A 23,332-nucleotide genomic window follows, 5' to 3' on the forward strand; every position below is an offset into this window, starting at 1 on the left:
TAAAGTTTATCAGAAATGGCAGAGTCCTCCAGTTCCTATGAGTATGTCAGAAGTATGACTCTCCAAGCAAGATTCCACATCAATCATAAGGATCAATTCTGTTGTATTCCTGAAAAAGAGATATTTTCACGAATGCCACTTTTACAACTTGGTTTTTTGACACTAAAAATTAATTACATCATAAGGTGTAAGGTGCTTCCAGATGCCATAGAAGTTTAAGTCTCTCTTCTTCCCAGCTTCTAGTCAGATCTAAATCGAAAGTCATGGGTAATTGATTCAGCTATTTGAACCGCAGTTTCCTTATCTCTAAGATGGGAATAAATATCTGCAAGGTGGGAATTAGCCCACCACGTTACTGGGAAGATTGCAGTTGCTGTGCTGTGCTCAGTCATGTCTGACTCTTTGCAATCCCATGGACTGTAGCCTGCCAGGCTCCTCTGTCCTTGGGATTATTCAGGTAAGAATATTGGAGTGGGTTGCTGTGCCTTCCTCCAGGGGATCTTCTCCACCCAGGGATCAAACCTGCGTGTCTTGTGTCTCCTGCATGGGCAGGCAGATTCCTTACCACTAGTGCCACCTGGGAAGCCCAGGATAATGTAAACCTATAAAGGATATCTGTCTTAAGAAACTCAAAGGATGTCCCTAAATGCCACTTTCAGCACATTTGAAGTTACTTGGACAAAGCTTAGGCTTATTATATCCCTTTTCAGAGATATTTCAAATATTTAATATATCAAATATTATATTGACAGAGAGAAAAATTAAAGATTTCAAGGAAATACTCAGTGTTTTAATTACTTCAAAGATTTAAGTGTTCTAAAATTATATATTACTGCATACTTTTACCTCTTTATTACAGTTTTCAATCTGGATATTATCTATTTGTGTGGTTTCAGGTATACCTCAGATGACAAGTGCATTTATTTTAAGCCATACTAAAATGTATATTTTCACTCCTTGAAGCTCTACTTCCCCATAGTCCATTCAGATCCTGTGAGATTTTAAAACAAATCAAATAATCCTTCAGAGTATGTCACCACCCTCTTACCACACACCTCAGTTCAGTTCAGTTCAGTTCAGTCACTCAGTCGTATCCAACTCATTGCAACCCCATGGACTGCAGTAAGCCAGACATTCCTGTCCATCACCAACTTCTGGACCTTGCTCAAACTCATGTCCATTGAGTTGGTGATGCTACCCAACCATCTCATCCTCTGTTGTCCCCCTCTCTTCCCGCCTTCAATCTTTCCCAACATCAGGGTCTTCTCCAATGAGTCAGTTCTTCACATCAGGTGGCCAGTATTGGAGTTTCAGCTTCAACATCAGTCCTTCCACTGAATATTCAGGACTGATTTCCTTTAGGATTGATTGATTTGATCTCCTTACACTCCAAGGGACTCTCAAGAGTCTTCTCCAACACCACAGTTCAAAAGCATCAGTTCTTCAGCATTAAGCTTTGTTCATGGTCCAACTCTCACATCCATACATGATTACTATAAAAACCATAGCTTTGACTAGATGGACCTTTGCTGGCAAAGTAATGTCTCTGCTTTTTAATATGCTGTCTAGGTTGGTCATAACTTTTCTTCCAAGGAGCAAGTGTCTTTTAATTTCATGGCTGCAGTCACCATTTGCAGTGATTTTGGAGCCCCCAAAAATAAAGTCTATCACTGTTTCCATTGTTTGCCATCTATTTGCCATGAAGTGATGGGACCAGATGCCATGATCTTCTTTATTTGAATGTTGAGTTTTAAGCTAGCTTTTTCACTCTCCTCTTTCACTTTCATCAAGAGGCTCTTTGGTTCCTCTTCATTTTCTGCCATAAGGGTGGTGTCATCCACATATATGAGTTTATTGATATTTCTCCTGGCAATCTTGATTCTAGCTTGTGCTTCATCCAGCCTGGTATTTTGCATGATGTACTCTGCATATAAGTTGAATATGCAGGGTGGCAATATATAGCCTTGACGTAATCCTTTCCCAATTTGGAAACAGTCTGTTGTTCCATGTCCAGTTCTAACTGTTGCTTCTTGACCTGCATACAGATTTCTCAGGAGACAGGTCAGGTGGTCTGGTATTCTCATCTCTTGAAGACTTTTCCACACTTTGTTGTGATCTACACAGTCAAAGGCTTTGGCATAGTCAATAAAGCAGAAGTAGATATTTTTCTGGAACTCTTTTGCATTTTCGATGATCCAATGGATGTTGGCAATTTGATCTCTGGTTCCTTTGCCTTTTCTAAATTCAGCTTGAACATTGGGAATTTCTCAGTTCACATAGTATCAAAGCCTGGCTTGGAGAACTCTGAACATTACTTTGCTAGCGTGTGAGAAGAGTGCATTTGTTCACTAGTTTGACATTGCCTTTGCCTTTCTTTAGGATTGGAATGAAAACTGACCTTTTCCAGTCCTGTGGCCACTGCTGAGTTTTCCAAATTTGCTGGGATATTGAATGCAGCACTTTCACAGCATCATCTTTTAGGATTTGAAATAGGTCAGCTGGAATTCCATCACCTCCACTAGCTTTGCTCATATTGATGCTTCCTAAGGCCCACTTGACTTCTCATTCTGGGATGTCTGGCTCTAGGTGGTTATCTGGGTCATTAATATATTTTTGTATAGTTTTTCTGTGTATTCTTGCCACCTCTTCTTAATATCTTCTGCTTCTATTAGGTCCACACCATTTCTGTCCTTTATTGTGCTCATCTTTACATGAAATATCCCCTTGGTATCTCTAGTTTTCTTGAAGAGATCTCTAGTCTTTCCTATTCTATTTTCTTTCCATTGATCATTGAGGAAGGCTTTTCTTTTTTTTAATCTCTCCTTGCTATTCTTTGGAACTCTGCATTCAGATGGGTATATCTTTCCTTTTCTATATTGCCTTTCACTTCTCTTCTTTTCATAGCTGTTTGTAAGGCCTACTTAGACAACCATTTTGCCTTTTTGCATTTCTCTTTCTTGAGGATGGTCTTGATCACCACCTCCTGAACAATGTCATGAACCTCCATCCATAGTTCTTCAGGCACTCTGTCTATCAGATTTAATCCCTTGAATCTATCTGTCACTTCCACTGTATAATAGTAAGGGATTTGATTTAGGTCAAACGTGGATAGTTTTCCCTACTTTCTTCAATTTAAGTCTGAATTTTGCAATAAGGAGTTCCTGAACTGAGCCACAGTCAGCACCTGGTCTTATTTTTGCTGACTGTATAGAGCTTCTCCCAGAGAAGGCAATGACACCCAACTCCAGTACTTTTGCCTAGAAAATCCCATGGACGGAGGACCCTGGTAGGCTGCAGTTCATGGGGTCGCTAGAGTCGAACACGAGTGAGTGACTTCACTTTCACTTTTCACTTTCCTGCATTGGAGAAGGAAATGGCAACCCACTCCAGTGTTCTTGCCTGGAGAATCCCAAGGAGGGGAAGCTTGGTTGGCTGCCGTCTATGGGGTCGCACAGAGTCGGACATGACTGAAGTGATGCAGCAGCAGCAGAGCTTCTGCATCTTTGTTTGTGAAGAATATAATTGATCTGATTTCAATATTGACCATCTGGTGATGTCCATGTGTAGAGTCATCTCTTGTGTTGTTGGACAAGGGTGTTTGCTATGACCAGTGTGTTGTTAGCCTTTGCCCTGCTTCATTTTGTACTCTAAGGCCAAACTTATCTGTTGCTCCAGGTATTTCTTGACTTCCTACTTTTGCATTCCAGTCCCCTGTGATGAAAAGGATATCTTTTTTTGGTGTTAGTTCTACAAGGTCTTGTAGGTCATCATAGAACCATTCAACTTAAGCTTCTTCGGCATTAGTGGTTGGGGCATAGTCTTGGATTATTGTGATATTGATTGGTTTGCCTTGGAAATGAACAGAGATCATTCTGTCATTTTTGAGATTGCACTCAAATACTGCATTTTGGTCTCTTTTGTTGACCATGATGGCTACTCCATTTCTTCTAAGGGATTCTTGCCCACAATAGTAGATATAATGGTCATCTGAGTTAAATTTGCCCATTCCGGTCCATTGTAGTTCACTGATTCCTAAAATGTCATTGTTCACTCTTGCCATCTCCTGTTTGACCACTTCTAATTTACCTTGATTCATGGACCTAACATTCCAGATTCCTATGCAATTTTGTTCTTTATAGCACTGGATTTTACTTCCATTAGTCACATTACAATTGGGCACTGTTTTTGCTTTGGCTCCATGTCTTCATTCTTTCTGGAGTTAATTCTCCACTCTTCTCCAGGAGCATATTGGGGAACTACCAACCTGGGGAGTTCATCTTTCAGTGTCATATCTTTTTGCCTTTTCATGCTGTTCATGGGGTTCTCACGGCAAGAATACTGAAGTGGTCTGCCATTCCCTTCTCCAAATACACCTAGCAGTTGCCATATTATTGACACAAGCCCGGTGATGTGCTCGCTGAGAGCTAGCCATCAAAAAGCGCTTTCAGGGACTTCCAAGAGAAACATTTTGACATCTCATGGCAAAAAGTTTAGAAACAAATCAGAGCATATACATAGTAAGAATATGCGAGACATTTCTGATTCACATTCTTAAGGTCATTCATTTCCTGAATTATAACACAAAAGCTTAAAAATCCTAAGAGAACAGAAACAGAGAAGCAGAACATAAGCTCTCCATTAATCATCCTTCTATAACCAATGACTGTAGAATTTCTCGTATATGTGTGTTTGTGTGCGTGTATGTTTATATAGGTGTGTTTGTATGCATATACATAGCAAACATATACATGTAGTGAATGTATGTATATAGGCACATATAAACACAAGCATACTTTTGTTTTTTAAATAAAAACTAAATAACACTGTGCAAACTATTCTGTAACCCACATTTGTCCCTTAGCCATCTGTCTTGAGAGGGACTGTATCTTGCTTTTATTTATTGGGATCTTCAGACAGAAGGGAACAACTGATGTGTAAGTTAGGTTTTCGTTAGTGAGCTAGTAGTACAAGAAAGCTGTAGGTGAGGGGAAAAGAGTTTGAGGTGGAGAAAACAGGCAGAGAATGCAAATAAAAATTATTTCCAACAAGAAAATGATATTTTAGAAAAGAAGTGGGAGAGAGATAAAGGTTAAGGGACTGAATAACAGCTTTTAAAGCAATGAATCAATTCTGTGTCCACAACCAGAATCTAAAGCTGAGCTAACTCATTTAATACGGTATCAGAGTTTTCACATATGAACTTTGACCTCATCAAGGAAGCAACTAGATGCCAAAGGATGGGGCCCATCCTTCTAACAGTCCCAGACCACTGGGACCACTACAGCCATGAACAATGTCAGAGTGGAAGGGAATGGGGGACGGAGGGGAGGAGAAGAAACTTGCCATTTCTTGTCAGTGAACACAGTGGAAATGGGTTAAGTTAGCACAGAAAGGACTCAAGTCCCTGCTGCACTAATTGTGTTTCAGTATCGAGAAGGAGATGGGATTTTGTGACTCTCTGTTGGCTTCCACTATTAGCCGAAAAAGAGCCAGAGAATTTTTTTAATAGAGGCTCTTCTGTAAAGAAAGCGGGGAAACAATAGCTAGCTGTCACAGCCAGCTGATATCTGCCTTTGATCAGCCAAATGAATGTTGCAGGCATTTCTTATAGAAAGGAGATTGCTTATCGATCTATATCAAAATATGCATGCTAATCCCGGGCAGCAGAGAGTATTTTCAAGTGGAGTTAATAATCTGATTGCTGCCCTGTCTGGAGCAATTCTCTGAACTCGGAGCTCTAATCAGTCTAGGGTCTTGCAGTCAAATGTACTTTGCTGTTTAAATTTGGATTTGTGACATTGATTGAGGAGCCCTTGTAAAGGTGTTGACAAATCAAATTGTTTGTTCCAGTAGTGTTTTGCCAGAGATCAAGTCCAAAGTAATACGCAGTGAATTTGTTCATTACCAGTAGGGTGAAAGGAATGATAAAATTCACCTGCATCATTATCACAGACACAAGCCCAATAAAAGATATGTTTTGTCTGAAGAAAATGTAGTTTTGTGGGCACTCCAGTGAGTTATACAAGGGGTGGTTTAGCACTTCTAAACCTGGAGGGTATTAGATATGTTTTAAGAAAGATAGGCAAATAATTTTTTCACCATGTTTGAGATCAGAGCACTTTAGTTGGCAAAGAAACAACAAAAAAAAAGATGGAGAGATAGATGTCGTGCATTATTGGAAGAAGCCTTTCACCACTCAGACCCATGTAGGGTCAGAGGTTTCATCCATGCAAAGAGGAAATGACAAAGGGGAAAAGCAGCTAAGTCCTCAAGGTTGGCCTCTGCTCAAGGCGAGGACTGGTGCACCATCTTTACTTGTTCCCAGCAAGGACCGGAGCCAGCATGAGTGAACGTAGCTTCGGTAAGTCTATAGGTCCTAAACAGAACAGTGAGCAGGCCTGAACATTCCTAGTTTTTACTTTAATAATTTATAATTTGCCACACATTGAGTGATGTCCATAGCCGTTATCATGGGTGTGTGCCAAGTCGTGTCCGACTCTTTGTGACCCCAAGAACTGCAGCCCGCTAGGCTCCTCTGTCCATGGGATTCTCCAGGCAAGAATACTGGAGTGGGTTGCCATTTCCTCCTCCAGGGGATCTTCATAACCTAGGGATCAAAGCTGCATCTCCTGTGTCTCTTGCATTGGCAGGAGGATTCTTTACCACTGAGCCACCTGTCCTATTACCCCTCTATCTGTCCTGAGGCTGATTTCACAGGCACTTTAAGGATGGATTATGTGCAGGGGACTGCCTGAGGATGCGTTCTCCCAGAAGTAGACCCTGAGACAAGAGTGTGAGTGCAAGTAAGTAGTTTTTTTTTTTTTGAAGGTGATCCCAAGAAGCACTGGTAGGGGAGGAAGGAAGAGAGATGGGGAAGGAAACACTCTAATACAGGGTGCATTCATGAGCAGAGCAGGTCATTGTCATGGACATGGGGGGTTAGTCCTGCTGGGGACTCTGAAATAGCAGGAAAGTGAGGAAGAGAGAGAAGCTGACCTTGTGGGAGGCAGCTCCTTGCGGGAGCTGAAAGAGGGGAGAGTCTCCTCCGGGAGTAAGCACTGGAGTTTCTATCACTGTACTGGGCTGGACACTGGAAAGACTAAAATGCTACTGCTTTTGTTAGTAGATAGAATTCGAGATTAGGAAAGAACTAGCCTACTGACTGGATTTGTGGGAACAGATTGATATGGTTTTATATTCTACCTCTTCACATCACTTTGCCATGATCAATAATAATGCCAGTGATCACCATATTATCTGCTAGCATTCACTGCATAACTTTCACCTGTCAAGCACTTTTTCCTGTATTTAAATACACTATCTTGATTTTACTCATTTAATTTATGAATACGTTTAATTTATGTGTACATGGTACAATCTAATTAGTCAAGTCAGTCCTCTTGGTCAAAGCAACCTCGTAAATCAAACTGACTTTGCAAGAAAAGTCTGGCTTCTTTTCTCCCTGCTAACTTTATTTTCAATACATATGCAGTGTGTGTTTTTTATGTTTCAAAAATAAATACATAAATAAATGAATAAAGAATCTTTATGTTTTTTCCTTTTTTTTCAAACTTTAAACTTTTGATTTTGCATTGGTGTATAGCTGATTAACAATGTTGTGGTAGTTTCTGGTGAACAGTGAAGGGGCTCAGCCAACATATACATGTATCCATTCTCCCCCAGACCCACCTCCCATCCAGGCTGCCATACAAATTGAGGAGAGTTCCATGTGCTATACAATAGGTCCTTGTTAGTTATCCATTTTGAACATAGCAGTGTGAAGTATATCATGTGTTGCAAGGATTAGCTTTGCTAATGAAAGCTTTGTTTCAATTATGTGTGTGAGTGTGTATGTGCATTAGGTCAAGGGGAAAATATATTCCTCCTTGGAACTCAAGGGCAGTTAGAGGAACCCTGAGTTTTCTCATTTATATCTTGAGGTTGATGTTGTTACCCCCATTTTACAGGTGACAAAACTGAGATTCCAAGACGTTAAGTAACCTACCAAAGTTCACACAGCAAGAAAGTGGCAGGGCCATGGTTTAAACACCCCCACCCAATGTTCGCTCTCCCGCATAGCAGCCATAACTCAGACAACTCTTTAGAGAAAAGAAAATGTAAACCCTGTAACTTTCACAGCAAGCCAGCGTTGGGAAGCCTCCGGGACCATCTGCTCCTCCAGAAGGCTTACAACTGTTCTTTTCTTGTTTGTAAGGAGAGTTTGGTAACAAAACCCATTTAATATCAAACTGGAAGGCAGCAGAGTGCTCCTTGGCATTGTAGCATTGTTGATGTCGCCTTAATTTATAACATGGCAAATGGTTAGGCAGATGGCATTTAATATATTCCCAGACATAAACATGAGGCTTAAGTTGTATATGGGATATGTTCCTGAGCTTCCATAAACTCTGTTGGGGGTAAGACTATCTCCTCCCCTCCCCCATCCCCCTTCTGCCCATGAGCAGTTGTTAACCATTCAGAGATGTGGGCAGGAGGTACAGAATTGGCCCAACTTGTAAGAAGATACAGAGTGACTTATGTGATGAGGTTTCCAGCTCATTCTAGATAGCACTGGCCATAACTGAAATAGTTCACATCAGTCACTAATGGCAAAAGGCAAGGGTGTGTGACAGAACGATCTTGGTCTTAGGAGTGTGAGGTACCTGGAGGCTGGGCCGTCTCCTGAATTTCACAAGTCATGTCACTCTGTTTTTTAATCAATAGGCCTTGTTTTTATTACAGTTTCAGATTTACAGGAAAAAATCAGCAGATAGTATAGGTTTTCCCATATTAACACACAATTTTCCCTATTGGTAATATCTCACATTAGGCGTTGGATGTCTGCACAATTAATAAGCCAATAGTGATACATTACTATTGTTAGCTAAAGTCCATTGTTGTTTAGTCCCTAAGTCACATCTGACTCTTTTGTGACCCCACGGACTCTAGTCTACCAGGCTTCTCTGTCCATAGGATTTTCTCGACAAGAATACTGGTGTGGGTTGCATTTTCTTCTCCAGGGGATCCTCCCAAGCAAGGGATGGACCCTGTGTCTCCCGCATTGCAGGTGGATTCTTTACTGCTGAGCCACTGGGAGTATTTGGACAATTTATGAACCAATAGTGATACATTAGGAGAAGGCTATGGCAACCCACTCCAGTGTTCTTGTCTGGAGAATCCCAAGGATGGGGGAGCCTGGTGGGCTGCCGTCTATGGGGTCGCACAGAGTCGGACATGACTGAAGCAACTTAGCAGCAGCAGCAGGAGAAGGCGATGGCACCCCACTGCAGTACTCTTGCCTGGCAAATCCCACGGATGGAGGAGCCTGGTAGGCTGCAGTCCATGGGGTCGCAAAGAGTCGGACACGACTGAGTGACTTCATTTTCACTTTTCACTTTCAAGCATTGGAGAAGGAAATGGCAACCCACTCCAGTGTTCTTGCCTGGAGAATCCCAGGGACGGGGGAGCCTGGTGGGCTGCCGTCTATGGGGTCGCACAGAGTCGGACACGACTGAAGTAACTTAACAGCAGCAGCAGCAGTGATACATTATTATTATTATTATTATTAACTAAAGTCCACAGTTTACTCAGATCTCCCTTGATTTTACCCGGCAATCTTTTTTCTATTGCAGAATCCCATTCAGGATTCCATGTTACATTTGATTGTCATGTCTCCCTAGACTTCTCTTGATTTGACAGTTCTTTTCAGACTTTTACTTGTTTTTGTTAAAGTGTTAAAACCCTTAACACTTTTGAGGAATACTGGTAAAGTATATTGTTGGATGTCCCTTGACTGGAACTTGTCCGATGTTTTTTTGTGGTTAGACTGGGGTCATAGACTTGGAGAAAGAAGATCACAGAGGTAAAATCTCATGTTTAATTTAGTTCAGTTGCTCAGTCGTGTTCGACTCTTTGCGACCCCATGGACTGCAACAGGCCAGGCTTCCCTGTCCATCACCAACTCTGGGAACTGGCTCAAACTCATGTCCATCCAGTCTGTGATGCCATCCGACCATTTCCTCTTCTGTCATCCCCTTCTTCTCCCTTTCAATCTTTCCCAGCATCAGGATCTTTTCTAATGAGTCAGTTCTTCACATCAGGTGGCCAAAGTATTGGAGTTTCAGCTTCAGCATCAGTCCTTCCAATGAATATTCAGGACTGATTTCCTTTAGAATTGACTGGCTTGATCTCCTTGCAGTCCAAGGCACTCTCAAGAGTTTTCTCCAACACCATAGTTCTAAAACATCAATTCTTTGGACCTCAACTTTCTTTATAGTTCAATTCTCACATCCATATGTGACTACTGGAAAAACAAAAGCTTTGACTAGATGGACCTTTGTTGGCAAAGTAATGTCTCTTCTTTTTAATAGGCTGTCGAGGTATATAAAATAAAAAAATAAAAATTTAAAATCTCATTTTAATCACATCATATCAAGGATACATGCAATCAACATGATCTATTGTTGTTGGTGTTCATCTTGGTCACCTGGTTCAGTTAGTGCTTATGAGGTTTCTCTACTGTAAACTCTGTCCATTTACTTCCATTACTCTGTCCATTTCTTTCTATAGTGTCCTCTTTGGAAGGGAATGTGTAGCCTTCACTTAAGGACTGGGGGTTTATTATCTCCCTCCTTGAGAACGAAGTAACTACATAATTTATTTGGAATCTTTCTGCCTGGCCAATTTGGCTCTTCTCCATTTATTAACTTACCCAATATTTATTTATATCAGTATGTCCTTGTGGATATTTATTTTATACTTTGGGTTATAATCCAATACTACTTTATTTTTTAACTCAATTTGTTTCAGCTTTGACCATTGTGTGCTCTTTAAGTTAAATCCTGTGCCCCCTTGACATGTATCTATCAATGTGTTTGGGGTTTATTTTTTTTTTAATTTTTGTTGTTTGTTTTTCTTTTACCATGTCCTTATTTTCTGGCAATACAAGACGCTCCAGGCTCATCTTTATTTCTTCCTCTAGTCCAAGAATCAGCCTTTGTTTTAAGAGGTTACTTTAACTGGAATATGGTATTAGAAACTAAAATCTGGGTACTAGATGGATTTATCATTACTAGGGTATCATTGCATCTGAACCCCCTAAGTTGACAGGGCAAAGGAGTATCTGTATTTTATATTAACCTGTGTATATACACATATCTATAAATATTTCTCTATGTAACCATCTCTATCTATTTTAAGATAAACATGACCTCTTACTGGTATCTCTAACTCTGATCCGTTACCATATGGATCATTCTATTCTTCTCCGCTTGTTTATGTAAGTTCCCACAACAGCGTCAAGAAACCTGCCTCCCAAATTCCCCATCCACTTAATGAATTGTTCAATTCCAATGCACATGTACACCGCTGTCAGAATTGTTAACCTAGACCCCCATCAGAAGGGCTTCCCAGCTGGCACTAGTGGTAAAGGATCTGTATGCCAGTGCAGGAGAGGTAGGCGGTGTGAGTTCAATCCCTGGGTCTGGAAGAGTCCCTGGAGGAGGGCACAGCAACCCACTCCATATTCTCGCCTGGAGAATCCCCTAGACAAAGGAGCCTGGTGGGCTACAGTCCATGAAGTGGCAAAGAGTCAGACATGACTGAAACGACTTAACACACACACCCCTGTCAGAAACAACTTTGTCAATGAGTACAGAGCTTATGTGCAGCTCCTTTTGCTTTTAGTCTTACGGATTCCATTTCCAAAATGACTTAGTTCAGCACCTTCCCCCCATTCCCTTCCACAAGGTTGTTTCACTATATAGTGAGAATCTCATTGCAGTCTGCATTCATTCCTGGGACCCTCTGAGATTCTAAATTATTGTTTCAAATTTTTATACATTAAGGTTGACTCTTTGTGCCATAAAGTTCTATGGGTTTTTACAAATATGTAGTGTCATGTATCCACCATCACACAATCATACTGAATATTTTTACCACCAATCCCCTGTGCTACATCTATTCATTCCTTTCACCTCCCCTCCAAACTCCTGGCAATCACTAACCTTCCTAGTATCTTTATTATTTTACCTTTCCCAGAATGACATATAACTGGAATCATACAGAAGGTAGCCTTGTCAGAATGGCTTTTTTTCACCAAAGAATATACATTTAAGTTTCCTCCATAGCTTTATGTGGCTTGGAAGCTCATTTCTTTTAATCACTGAAAATATTCCATTGTTTGGATGTACCACGATTTATTCGGCTTCTTTGATGGCTCAGATGGTAAAGAATCTGCTTTCAATGCAGGAGGCTCAGGTTTGATTCCTGGGTGAGGAAGATCCCCTGAAGAAAGGAATGGCTCCCCACTCCATTATTCTTGCCTGGGAAATCTCATGGACGGAGGAGCCTAGTGGGTTGCAGAGTCTGACACGACAGAACAGCTGTCACCTTCACGATGTATTTATTCACCCATGAAAGGACAGCTCAGTTTCTTGCAGTTTGGGGTGAATAATCAAAATATAGCTGTTATAAGCATTCATGTGCATATTTTGATGAACAAACGTTTTCAACTCAATTGAATAAATACCTACGAGTGCAATTATCTGTCATGTGGTAAAATATGCTTAGCTGTGTAAGAAACTGCCAAATTGTCTTCTAAAATAGCTGCGCTATTTTGCATTCCGGTCAGCAATGAGGGAGTGTTCCTGTTTCTCCACATCCGCACTAGCACTTGGTGTTTTCAGTTTTGAATCTTAGCCATTCTAATAGTATAATGGTATCTTGTTGCTTTAATTTGCAGTTCCCTAATGACAAATGATGTTGAACATCTTTCATATGCTTATTATCCACCTGTGTATCTTTTCTAGGAAAGTGTCTGTTCATATCTTTTCCCCATTTTTACTTGGGCTTTTTCTTTTGTTGTTGAGTTTTAAGAGTTCTTTGTATATTTTGGATACCAGTTCTTTTGTCAGATCTGTGTTTTACAAAGATTTTCTCCCAATCTGTGATTTGTCTTTTCATTTGCAAAACAGTCTCTTTTTCAAAGCAGAAGGTTTTAACTTAATAAAGACCAACTAATCAATCATTTCTTTTATGAATTGTGCTTTTGGTGCTGTATCTAAACCTTATTACCAAATTTAAGATTTTCTCCTATGTTATACTTTCAAAGTTTTCTTTTAGGTCTGTGATTCATTTTGAGTTAGTTTTTTTAAAAGTGTAAAGTCTGTGTTTAAATACATTTTTTCTTATGCAAGTCAAAATGTCTCCAAGCACATTTGTTTACAAGACTATCTTCTATCTTCTTGTGATTAAATCGGCTTTGCTCTTTTGTCAAGGATCAGTTGACTATAGTTGTGTGACTCTATTTCTGGGCTTTCTCTCTGTCCCACTGAACTATGTGTCTATTCTTTTTCTAATACTATGCTGCCTTGATTATTGTAGGTTTATAGTAAGTTTTGAAGCTCACTGCTGTCAGTCCTCCAAATTTGTTTTTTATTTTCAGCATTATGTTGGCTATTCTGAGTCTTTTGTTTTCTTTTTATTTTCTGGGTACATACTCTTAATTTTTTTTTCTATTTATTTTTTTTAGTTGGAGGAAAATTGCTTTACAATGTTGTACTCATTTATTCCATACAATGACATGAATCAGTCATAATTATACATATATCCCCTTCCTCTCGAGCCTCTTTCCCCTCCCTTTAGCCCACCCCTCTAGATCCCCCCAGAGTACCAGTATGTGCTCCCTTGGTTATAGAGCAACTTCTCACCAGCTATGTATTTTACACATGGTTATATATATATACCCTGATACTATTTTCTCCACTCATCCCACTCTCTCCTTCCCCCACTGGGTCCACAAGTGCATTCTTTACAGCTGAGCCTCCATTCTTTCCCTGCAAGTAGCTTCATCAAAACTGAGTAAGTTCTAGTGAGGTGGATGAACCTAGAGTGAAGTAAGTCAGAAAGAGAAAAACAACTATCGTATATTAACACACATATATGAACTCTAGAAAAAAAATTTTTAACATATATAAACCTCAGAATCAGTTTGTCTGTATCCATGGGGTCGGAAAGATTCAGACACGACTGAGCGACTGAACTAAACTGATCTACAAAATAGTGTGCTGGCATTATGTTAAAACTATATATATATATATATAAAGTTGGGAAGAATTGACATTGGGCTTCCTGTTGTCTCAGATGGTAAAGGTTCTGCCTGCAATGTGGGAGACCTGGGTTCAGTCCCTGGGTTGAGAAGATCCCCTGGAGAAGGGAATGGCAACCCACTCCAGTATACATGCCTGGAGAATTCCATGGACAGAGGAGCCTGGTGAACTACAGTCCATGGGGTCACAAAGAGTTGGACATGACTAAGCAACTAACACACACACAGAGATTCTAGAAAAAATGGTTTCGCTTTTTTTTGTATATAAACTTTAGAATCCATTTGTCTGTATTTATAAAATGATGTGCTAGGATTATGTTAAATCTAGCAAACACCCTCTTCCAACAACACAAGAGAAGACTACGCATGGACTTGACCAGATACTCAATACCAAAATCAGATTGATTATATTCTTTGCAACCAAAGATGGAGAAACTATAGTCAGCAAAAACAAGACAGGGAGCTGACTGTGGCTCAGATCATGAACTCCTTATTGCCAAATTCAGACTTAAATGGAAGAAAGCAGGGAAAACCACTAGACCATTCAGGCATGACCTAAAAGTGACAAATAGATTCAAGGGATTAGATCTGATAGACAGAGTGCCTGGAGAACTATGGATGAAAGTTCGTGTCATTGTACAGAAGGCCGTGACCAAGACCATTCCCAAGAAAAAGAAATGCAAAAAGGCAAATGGTTGTCTGAGGAGGCCTTACAAACGGCTATGAAAAGAAGAGAAGCGAAAGGCAAGGGAAAAAAGGAAAGCTATACAAAAGAATAGCAAGGAGAGATAAGAAAGCCTTCCTCAGTGATCAATGTAAAGAAATTGAGGAAAACAATAGACTGGGAAAGACTAGCGATCTCTTCAAGAAAATTCAAGATACCAAGGGAACTTTTCATGCAAAGATGGGCACAATAAAGCACAGAAATGGTATGGACCTAACAAAAGCAGAAGATATTAAGAAGAGGTGGCAAGAATACACAGAAGAACTATAAAAAATAACATCTGCATGATCCAGATAACCACGATGGTGTGATCACTCAGCTGGAGCCAGACATCTTGGAATGCAAAGTGAAGTAGGCCTCAGGAAGCATCACTACCAACAAAGTTCATGAAGGTGATGGAGCTCCATTTGAGCTCTTTCAAATCCTAAAAGATGATGCTGTGAAAGTGCTGCACTCAATATGCCAGCAAATTTGGAAAACTCAGCAGTGGCCACAGGACCGGAAAAAGTCAGTTTTCATTCCAATCCCAAAGAAAGGCAATGCCAAAGAATGCTCAAACTACCACACTATTGCACTCATCTCACACATTAGCAAAGTAATGCTCAAAATTCTCCAAGCCAGGCTTCAACAGTATATGAACCATGAACTTCCAGATGCTCAAGCTGGATTTAGAAGAGGCAGAGGAACCAGAGATCAAATTGCCAACATCAACTGGATCATCAAAAAATCAAGAGAGTTCTAGAAAAACATCTATTTCTGCTTTATTGACTATGCCAAACCTTTGACTGTGTGGATCACAACAAACTTTGGAAAATTCTTCAAGAGGTGGGAATATCATGCCACCTGACCTGCCTCCTGAGAAATCTGTATGCAGTTCAAGAAGCAACAGTTAGAACTGGACATGGAACAACAGACTGGTTCCAAATCAAGAAAGGAGTATGTCAAGGCTGTATATTGTCACCCTGCTTATTTAATTTACATGCAGAGTACATCAAGAGAAATGCTGGACTGGATAAAGCACAAGCTGGAATCAAGATTGCTGGGAGAAATATCAATAACCTCAGATATGCAGATGACACCACACTTATGGCAGGAAATGAAGAGGAGGAACTAAAGAGCCTCTTGATGAAAGTGAAAGAGGAGAGTGAAAAAGTTGGCTTAAAACTCAACATTCAGAAAACAAAGATCCTACCATCTGGTCCCATCACTTCATGGTAAATAGATGGGGAAACAGTGACAAATATTATTTTAGGAGGCTCCACGATCACTGCAAATGGTGACTGCAGCCATGAAATTAAAAGACGCTTACTCCTTAGAGGAAAAGCTATGAGCAAACTAGACAGCTTATTAAAAAACGGAGATGCTACTTTGCCAACAAAGGTCCATCTAGTCAAAGCTATGGTTTTTCCAGTAGTCATGTGTGGATGTGAGAGTTGGACTATAAAGAAAGCTGAGTGACAAAAAATTGATGCTTTTAAACCGTGGTATTGGAGGACTCTTGAGAGTCCCTTGGACTGCAAAGAGATCCAACCATTCCATCCTAAAGGAAATCAGTCCTGAATATTCATTGGAAGGACTGATATTGAAACTGAAAGTCCAAAACTTTGGTCACCTGATGCAAAGAACTGACTCATTGAAAAAAAGTGCTGATGCTAGGAAAGATTGAAGGTGGGGGGAGAAGGAGATGACAGAGGATGAGATGGTTGGATGGCATCACCGACTCAATGGACATGAGTTTGAGTAGACTCTCAGAGTTTGTAAAGGACAGGGAGGCCTGGCATGCTGCAGTCCATGAGACTGAAAAAAGTCAGACATGACTGAGCAACTGAACTGTACTGAACTGATAGATAAAGTTGGGAAGAACTGGCATTTTAACAATATTGAATTTTTGAACAAGGCTTTTTTTTTTTTTTTAAACCAGCTTAGTTCACTTCAGTTGCTCAGTCGTGTCCGACTCTTTGCGACCCCATGAATCACAGCAGGCCAGGCCTCCCTGTCCATCACCAACTCCCGGAGTTCACTCAGACTCACGTCCATCGAGTCAGTGATGCCATCCAGCCATCTCATCCTCTATCGTCCCCTTCTCCTCCTGCCCCCAATCCCTCCCAGCATCAGAGTCTTTTCCAATGAGTCAACTCTTTGCATGAGGTGGCCAAAGTACTGGAGTTTCAGCTTCAGCATCATTCCTTCCAAAGAAATCCCAGGGCTGATCTCCTTCAGAATGGACTGGTTGGATCTCCTTGCAGTCCAAGGGAATCTCAAGTCTTCTCCAACACCACAGTTCAAAAGCATCAATTCTTTGGCGCTCAGCCTTCTTCACAGTCCAACTCTCACATCCATACATGACCACTGGAAAAACCATAGCCTCGACTAGACGAACTGTTGTTGGCAAAGTAATATCTCTGCTTTTGAATATGCTATCTAGGTTGGTCATAACTTTCCTTCCAAGGAGTAAGCATCTTTTAATTTCATGGCTGCAGTCACCATCTGCAGTGATTTTGGAGCCCCCAAAAATAAAGTCTGACACTGTTTCCACTGTTTCCCCATCTATTTCCCATGAAGTGTTGGGACCAGATGCCATGATCTTCGTTTTCCGAATGTTGAGCTTTAAGCCAACTTTTTCACTCTCCTCTTTAACTTTCATCAAGAGACTTTATAGTTCCTCTTCACTTTCTGCCATAAGGGTGGTGTCATCTGCATATCTGAGGTTATTGATATTTCTCCCGGGAATCTTGATTCCAGCTTGTGTTTCTTCCAGTCCAGCGTTTCTCATGATGTACTCTGCATATAAGTTAAATAAGCAGGGTGACAATATATAGCCTTGATGTACTCCTTTTCCTATTTGGATCCAGTCTGTTGTTCCATGTCCAGTTCTAACTGTTGCTTCCTGACCTGCAAGGGTGTAATTGACATAAATTAAGCTACCCATTTAATGTGCACAACTTGATAAATTTTGATGTATATATGCATTCCTGAAGCCATCACTACACACAATATAATGAACAAATTCATCAGTCACCTATTTCTTCATGTCTCATTTTAATTTCTTCCTTCTTATCCACCTCTCCAAATAACCAATATGATCTCTATTATCAGTTTACATTTCATATACTTTCATATAAATGGAGTAATACAGCATATATATATTTTTGGTCTGATTTATCACTTTCACTCAGTATAATTATTATGAGATTCATAAATGTCATAGTACATACCCATAGAGTATTTCTTTTAATCCTCAGGTAATATCCAATTGTATAGATATACCACAATTTGTTTATTCGTCCATCTGTTGAAGAACATTGGATTGTTTCCAGCTTTCAGCTATTCCAAATAGCAGCTGTAAACACTTGTATAGAAGTCTTCATATGGACACATGCTTCCATATTTCTTGTGTAAATATCTGGGAGTAGAATGACCGGATCAACTGATAAGCATAATTTTACCTTCTTAAGCAACTGCCATCCCATGCTCATCAATACCTTCATCTGTTGCAACTCAATTCCAGGGAACATTGTGAGATGTTAAAAATAGATATCTTCAAGCTGTTCTCTGACAGAAGAAGGAAGTGGTATGACAGCAATTAGAAACACTGGCCTCAAAGGTTGAGAAAGTTCAGTCCAAGTCAGACACTTCTTCCACCGCAGTCTTCTCTACTCTTGTTAGAGATATTTATTATTATGGACAGAAACATGTGGTTTTTGTGATTCTGTTCACTCCCTTCATGACAATGGATTCATAATTTTGCCATAGGTTTTAAATCTCAAGGGGTTTTAGACTGATTCTTTTCTAGTTTCAATAGCATGTTACTTAGACAACACTTTTGGGGAAACTTTCACATATTGTTCTCGCTTCCTGAAGATATGTTATGTTCTCCTTCAAAAAAAAAACTGTATATATATGCAGTCTTCTTGTTTACATCCCCTTGTGTAAAGTTCTAGGCCCCTTGGTTCTTCTTTTTTAAACTGTTTCTTTTCCATCCCTCTCTTCTACATTTCTTGGACTAAGTAAGGGTTTTTATTGAGAACTTCTTCTTTTCCCTTTAAGCCACTACCACAATAGTTTCCAGATAATGGGGACACATTTAAAAAAATTATTTGATACATTTTAAAAGTTACACTACATTTTCAGTTATTACAAAATATTAGCTACATTCACCATGCTGTTCAATACAGCCTGTCTTATACCCAATGGTTTGTACCCTTCACTCCCTCATCCCTGGTATATTGCCCCCACCACCTCCAATAACACTTAATTTGTTCTCTATATCTGTTGAGTTTGCTTATTTTATGCTATATTCACTAATTTGTTTTACTTTTTAGATTCCACATATAAACAACATCATACAGTATTTCTCTGATTTATTTCACTTAGTATAAAGCCCTCCAATTCCATCCATGTTGTTGCGAATGGCAAAATTCCATTCTTTTCTATGATCAAGTAGTATTCCATTACATACATGCCACATCCACTTTATCCATTCATCTGCTGATGGACATTTAGATTGCTTCCATGTCTTGGCTGTTGTAAATCATTCTGCTGTGAACACTGGGATACATGTATCTTTTCTCATTAGTGTTTTTGAAGTGATGTTTCTGTTTTTCCTTTTTGGTTAGGTCCTAACATTATCTTTCCTTTTAACCTAAGGATATTTCAGTACCTTTTGGTCTAAGAGGTTTTGATGGCTGAAAGACAGCCAGTCTTGGATGGTGTTTCCCTCGTCAGCTTGGGTATTTACGGCATCAGTACAGGTGGAGGTGGGCTGGGGTGGCATGAAGGCTGTAGATGCTGTGAGCTATAAGAATCTTCCTTTTCTCCTTCCCTCCCTTCTCTTGAAAACAAGAACTTTCCTCCTGTTCTTTCTAAAACAACAATATAACTCATCTCTTTTTGACCCCTCTTTGTGCTGGGTCTGAAGCTTTGTGGAACTCTAGAGCAAGAATTGGTACACATTTTCTTATAATAAATATTTTAGGCTTTGCCAGTCAGGAGTTAAAAATTAAGGCTATTATGTAGGTACTTGTATAACCATTTAAAATGTAACTATTTCAGAATGTAAAAAAAAAAAAAATTCTTACCTCTTGGATTATAAACCAACAGGCAGCTGGCCAGCTTTGGTTCCCATAGTTTTGCTGAACTTTGCTCTAGAGGACTGGATAAGATCTAAGTTCTCATGGGATTTGGGGTGTGCTCAGCTATAGAGAGTAGTGCAGAATCATTGGGAAAATTTATGTTCAAATACAGAATGAATTCACATCAAATCTATCTCTATCAAATGCTATCTGTTAAAATCCATCTGAAATAATTTTCTCTGCAAATGAAAAAGCTATTACTTAATTTCTCACTGAGCTGGGCCTGATATGTACAAGGGAAAGTAGTGACTGGTTGCTGACTGGTTCTAAAATTTTCTCCTACTTCAGAAAATTCTACAGCCTCATTTTTCTCCAGTGATCTTTCCATTCCAGTGAAGCAGTTCACACTCATCTTCCCACTCAACCTCTTTGCCCTGACATCCACACGTTTCCTGTGGTCTCTCTGTGGCTGGCTCTTAACTCCCCCGCCTCCTCATGCCCTCTGTCCACCGCCACCTGTGCCAAGTTAAGTCTGTCTGCATCCCTAATATGAGGAATTGCCAACATGCAAAACCTGAACCCTGAGAGTAAGAACGCTGATTTCAGAGAGTGTAGTGGTCTGGACAGACATGGAACGTGGTCTCACACGATTTCCACCTTGAGATGCCACGCCCTTGGATAATCCACTCCCTGTGAAGTCTGGGCTAGAACTAGCGACTTGCTTCTAAAGTACTGAGCTGTCCCGTTCAAGATGTGGTTGGTTACAAAAATCTATGACTGTCTCATTAGCATGCCTTCTCTTGCTTTCTGACTTGTTCAGTTCAATGAAGACAGTTGTCAAGTTGTGAGCTGCCCTATGGAGAGGCCCGGGTGGCCTGGAACTGAGGGTGGCCTCTGGCCCACTGCCATCAAGGAGCTGAGGTCGTCAGTGCAACCCCTGGGAGAAACTGAATCCTGCCAAAAGCCACGGAGAGAACTTGGAAGCAAATTCTTCCTTAGCCCAGCTTCAAGACCACAGTAACCCCAACGGACACCTCAACTACAGCCTCCTAAGAGACCACAGGCTTAGAACTCAGCCAAGCTACACCTGGATTCCTGAGCTGTGGAAACCATGAGATAGTAAATGTTGTTTTAAGTCAGTAATTTTGGGGGCTATTTTGTTATACAGCAATAGATAATTCCAGTAACCTCAGATTTATGATAATGTGTAGTGGGAGAAAACGGGCATACTAAACATTTGTATTTGTGTGTACTCAGCTAGGTCCAATCTCTGTGACCCCTTGGACTGTAGCCCACTAGGCTCCTCTGTCCATGGATTTCCCAGGCAAGAATACTGGAATGGGCTTCCATTTCCTTCTCCAGGGATCTTCCTGAGCCAGGGATTGAACCTGCATCTCCTGCATTGGCAGGCGGATTCTTTACCACTGAGCTACCACTAAATATTTAGTCTTCTTTTCAAATGTATTTAAGTAAAAAAAAAAGAAAGAAAAAAAAAAACTTTACTACAGATGAAAACATTCAAATGTGACACATATTTCAAAAATTATGAAAATGACTGTTTTAGGCAATGGCTTTGAATTCATCACCACCAATAATCTGTCATGATTTAAGACCCCCACCCCTGCTCTCTTCTCCATCTCTATCACATCTTTACACCACAATTTTGTGTAGTTGCCTTGTGATGGCAAGGTGGGATGGCAAGTATCCACTCAGCATTTTGTTGTTTTGAGGTCTATTTTAGGACCTGAAGGAGAAAGATACAAGATGATTTCATGTCTAGGTTCATGGGTTTAATGTTGTAGTGAAGCATCAGAATTTATTTTCATGAAACAATTTATATGCATGTAGGAATAAGAGATTGTGCAATGAACATGGGACTTGGATAAATATTCAAGATTTGGGGGAGATCTGGATTATCAGTTCAGTTCATTTCAGTCTCTCGCCCAGTCATGCTTGATTCTTAGAGGCTCCATGGACTGCAGCAAGCCAGGCTTCCCTGTCGATTACCAAGTCCCAGAGCTTGCTCAAACTCATGTCTGTCGAGTCAGGGATGCCATCCAACCATCTCATCCTCTGTCATCCCCTTCTCCTCCTGCCTTCAATCTTTCCCAGCATCAGGGTCTGCTCAAATGAGTCAGCTCTTCACATCAGGTGGCCAAAGTATTGGAACTTCAGCTTCCGTCCTTCCAATGAATATTTAGGACTGATTCCTTTAGCATGGACTGGTTTGATCTTCTTGCCAATCTGGATCATAAAGGGAAATTACAGAGATTAGAAAAGTCTAGAGAGACTTTAAGGAAAGGTCATTTCAGCTCTGGAAGAAGGGTCAATTTAGCACTCACTGTGTGCTACTGTAAATACAGTACCATGTGCCTATAGGAAGCAGTAAAGGGACACACTGTCCTGGTTTGTCTGGGTCTGAGAGTTTGCTGGGACAGGGAATTTTCCGTGCAAACACCAGGAAAGCCCCTGGATGGTTGGCCTCCCTAAGTGGTGGCCTCTGTACTTGTGGAGCTTTGAGTCTGTGAAAAGTCACAGTTGGGCAAACCTTGTGAGAGACGTTGTGGAAAACTGAACAATGGTCCCCACATATCTCCACCTCACCCCTGTAACCTACAAATAGTACCTTATACGTCAAAAGCAGGTGGTTCAGTGGCAAAGAAATTGCCTGCCAACGCAGTAGACCTAAGAGACTGGGTTTCATCCTTGGGTCAGGAAGATCCCCTTCAGGAGGGCATGGCAACCCACTCCAGTATTGTTGCTTGGAGAATCCCATGGCCAGAGGAGCCTGGCAGGCTACAGTCCATAGGGTTACAAAGAGTTAGACATGACTGAAGTAACTTAGCACACACACATGCCTGCAAAGGTTCATTTTATGTGTCAGTTTGACCAGCCATGGGATGCTCAGATTAAACTTTGTTTCTGGGATCATCTTTGGGCATGTTTCCTCATGAACTAGCATTTGAATTGACGGACTAGGGAAAGTAGATCACCCTCCCCCATGTGTGAGGGAGAGCATCCATTTCCTTCTTGACTGCCTGACTGAGCAATATACAGGTCTTCTGCCTTTGGACTGGGATTTACACCATCATCAGCTCCCCTGATTTGCTGGCTTTAAGACCTGAGTGGAATTACAGGACCAGCCTCATGGGGTCCCCCATTCTCTTCCCCAGGCTTCAGTTTGCACATGGTGGATTGTGGAACTTCTCAGGCTCCATGATCTTGTGAGTCAATGCATCATAATCAATCAGTCTCTCTCCATCAATAAATAGGTGTATGATAGATAGATACAGCTATATCTCCCATTGGAGATATATTATACACACACGCATCCATGCACACACACACATACACATATTCTGTTTCTCTCAAGAACCCAGACTAATATACCTCCCAAGCCTAGGACATGTTAGAATGAAATGCATACTG

At 40.6% G+C, this 23,332-nt stretch overlaps 1 long non-coding RNA gene across 1 annotated transcript in view; it reads left to right on the top strand.

Moving 5' to 3' along the window:
* Positions 1-21,046, top strand: part of LOC113875277 — a 90,720-nt gene extending 69,674 nt beyond the window's left edge. The window contains exon 3 of the long non-coding RNA XR_003506219.1: positions 20,724-21,046. This is a non-coding gene — a long non-coding RNA (uncharacterized LOC113875277). The remainder of the gene's footprint in view (positions 1-20,723) is intronic.
* The last annotated feature ends 2,286 nt before the right edge of the window (positions 21,047-23,332 follow it).

This window comes from Bos indicus x Bos taurus, chromosome 18 (genome assembly GCF_003369695.1).
Source record: "Bos indicus x Bos taurus breed Angus x Brahman F1 hybrid chromosome 18, Bos_hybrid_MaternalHap_v2.0, whole genome shotgun sequence".
Classification (NCBI taxonomy): domain Eukaryota; kingdom Metazoa; phylum Chordata; class Mammalia; order Artiodactyla; family Bovidae; genus Bos; species Bos indicus x Bos taurus.